This window comes from Pelophylax lessonae (assembly GCF_965119305.1).
Source record: "Pelophylax lessonae genome assembly, chromosome: 4".
Lineage (NCBI taxonomy): Eukaryota > Metazoa > Chordata > Amphibia > Anura > Ranidae > Pelophylax > Pelophylax lessonae.
The window spans coordinates 640301789-640305353 of record NC_138771.1 but is presented as its reverse complement, the minus strand read 5'-3'; positions in this window follow the sequence as shown (position 1 = coordinate 640305353).

The following is a 3565-nucleotide window of genomic DNA, read 5'->3' as shown; positions in this document are numbered from 1 at the left end:
AGTTCGGGGAGGGTTGGCCAAATATTACTGAATTTCAAGTACCGAATCCAAACCCTATTGAAGTAAATAGGAGCCAAATTTTATCAGCCATTTCTAGGCTAATAGGCAAGGTATTGTCAAAAAATGGCATGGGGGCCACTGCCCTGTGGAACATGTACCAAAGCAAAAAAAAAAAATGTGAGCTCTACAAAATATATTCCATACCCTTTCTCAATGAATTCAGATTATTAGGCCCAAGAATGGGGCAGGCATGGCATCACCTCTCTTCTGAACAATACCAGAGGGCAATTGGCCTCAACATGGGGTCACATATAGCAAAGCACCTTGTCCCATGTTGAGAAGGAGAAAGGCCTCTTCCCCACAACCCTGGTCCATTGGCTGTGGGTGTCTGAAGGCAAGGGGCTTATTGGAATCTGGAAGCTCCCTTTTTTATACGAGGGCCCCTAGATTTTGCCCTCATGGGAATGAGTAAGGGGTACATAATACTCCTATTTATTTACAAGCAAAATGTAAATTGTAAAGAAAAACACCACACTGTTTGACAAGTCTTATTAAAAAAATCCTACAATGTAATTCCATTATCATACATATTGTACAGCAATAAAAATCTTTATCAATCATGATGAATAATGCCTACCAATTCACTAAAAATATATATATACTAAAATAATTGCATTTCCATGTTCTGTGTATTGTGTGAGACCAAATATAGTATATGCAGGGGCCTGGGTTTAGTAACACTTTAAACCCAAACTATGAAAAACTCTCAATTACAATCTATATACCAGAGTGTTCATACTCACAAAGCCAGTAAAGCATTTGTCTTGCATAGAGTGAAATACTGTTTATCTGGCTGATCCGGCCTTTAGCTGTCCCTCCCATCATCTTTGTGTCCCCATTGTAGGTTGAGATTGTGTGTCCTCTACTGAGCATTCTCATATTTCAGTTCCCTTCTAAGCTCTTCACTTCTTCCTTTTTCTTATCTGGCAACCTACATGACTCACACATGTGGGCGTTTACACAGTGGTATATGACACTCCCCTGCCACCCTCGCCCTTCCTCCATGTCCTCCCATCATCTTTGTGTCCCCATTGTAGGTTGAGATTGTGTGTCCTCTACTGAGCATTCTCATATTTCAGTTCCCTTCTAAGCTCTTCACTTCTTCCTTTTTCTTATCTGGCAACCTACATGACTCACACATGTGGGCGTTTACATAGTGGTAAATGACACTCCCCTGCCACCCTCGCCCTTCCTCCATGTCCTCCTATTGCTAAAAACTATGGGGGCGTGATTTAGTATGCCGATTGATTACACTCACTAAAAGCTAAAATAAATCAGTATGAAATATATCTAATCTAATTGCTGATACCTGTAAAGTAAAAAAGAGCCTCAGATACAGATATCATCTAAACAAAATGAAAGCCAGTGTCAAGTGATCTTTGACACCGTCTACACCATATTAATACATTCCTGCTCAAAAAAATTAAAGGAACGCTTTTTAATCAGAGTATAGCATCAGAGCAGAGGGGGTTGCTAATCAGTTTCAGCTGCTTTGGTGTTAATGAAATTAACAACATGCGCACTAGATGTGCAAAAATGAGACAACCCCCAAAACGGAATGGTTTTACAGGAGGAGGCCACTGACATTTCTTTTCCCTACTCATCTTTTATGACTGTTTTTCACTAGTTTTGCATTTGGCTAGGGTCAGTGTCACTACTGACCCAGGACCCGATACCTGGACCCTATAGAGGTTGCACAGGCAGTCCAACTCCTCCAGGATGGCACATCAATTTGTGCCATTGCCAGAAGGTTTTCTGTGTCTCCCAGCACAGTCTCAGGAGCATGGAGGAGATTCCAGGAGACAGGCAGTAACTCTAGGAGAGCTGGATGGGGCTGTAGAAGGTTCTTAACCCATCAGCAGGACCGGTATCTGCTCCTTTGTGCAAGGAGGAACAGGATGAGCACTGCCAGAGCCCTACAAAATGACTTCCAGCAGGCCACTGGTGTGAATGTCTCTGACCAAACAATCAGAAACCTGAGGGCCCAACATCCTCTAGTGGGCCCTGTGCTCACTGCCGGGCACTGTGGAGCTGGATTGACATTTGCCACTCAACACCAGAATTGGCAGGTCTGCCACTGGTGCTTTGTGCTTTTCACAGATGAGAGCAGGCTCACCCTGAGCACATGTGACAGATGTGAAAGGGTCTGGAGAAGACGTGGAGAACATTATGTTGCCTGTAAAATCATTCAGCATGACCGGTTTGGTGGTGGGTCAGTGATGATCTGGGAAGGTATATCCATGAAGGGACACACAGACCTCAACAGGCCAGACAATGGCACCCTGACTGCCATTAGGTATTGGGATGAAATCCTTGGACCCATTGTCAGACCCTACACTGGTGCAGTGGGTTCTCAGTTCCTCCTGGTGCACAACAATCCCCGGCCATATGTGGTGAGAGTATGCAGCCAGTTCCTAGAGGATGAACGAATTTAAACCATTGAACATCCCCCATGCTCACCTGACTTAAATCCAATAGGACACCTCTGGGACATTATGTTTCGGCCATCTGACACCATCAGGTTTCACCTTAGTCTGTTCAGGAGCTCAGTGATGTCTGGTCCAGATCTGGGAGGATATACCCCAGGACACCATCCATCATCTCATTAGGAGCACTCCCCTGATGTTGTCAGGCATGCATACAAGTATGTGGGGGCATACAAACTACTACTACATACTACTGAGTACCATTTTGAGTTGCTGCAATGAAATTTCAGCAAAATGGACTAGCCTGCTGCATCATGATTTTTGGAGTGTCTTTGAATTCAGTCCTCTGTAGGTTGATTTTTTTTATTTCCATCATTCCATTTTATTTTCCATCAAACGATGTGGCATCCTTTTGTTCCCAACACATTACATTATTAGTGCATATCAGTATAGATATCAAGCATGTGATTTTTTCCCCATTGAGATATGATGTGTTTTCAAAGTGTTTCTTTTATTTTTTTGAGCAGTGTATTTAATGTTCATAAAGGATTTATTGGGAGCAGTAAAACAGCTGTTTGATATTTATAATCCAATTTGAATTGCTCTTCTGAAGCAGTTTTTTCTTTAGTCATGTGACCCGCACAGCACCAATCAGGGCTGGCCAGACACAGACTCACACTGTAGAAAGCATACACCAGCAGAGTAATAGTATTGCACCACCCTAAAAAATACCCTTTGGAAAAGTCGCCTAATGGGCACAACAATTATATCTGCAAAATTCACTACTCAGCGCTCTATACTTGTGAGTGTGATATATTATTTTTATTGTTGCTTTTAATAAAGGTTATAGTGTTTTTACAGTATTACACTATTTAGGGAGTCAAAGAAGAGCTGGCAGTTTGATCGGAGCTCCCTACAAATCTGCTTTCTCCTGTACTAAGCTTCTTTTACTACTTCTGAAGTTATTGTCAGTTGGTAAGGGGACTTGCAGGTGGGGCACATTCCAAGGTTGGGATTGTGGCTGGAGGAGACATATCTGAAGGTGGAAGTCTAACCCGCAGTGGCTGCACAGACCCAGG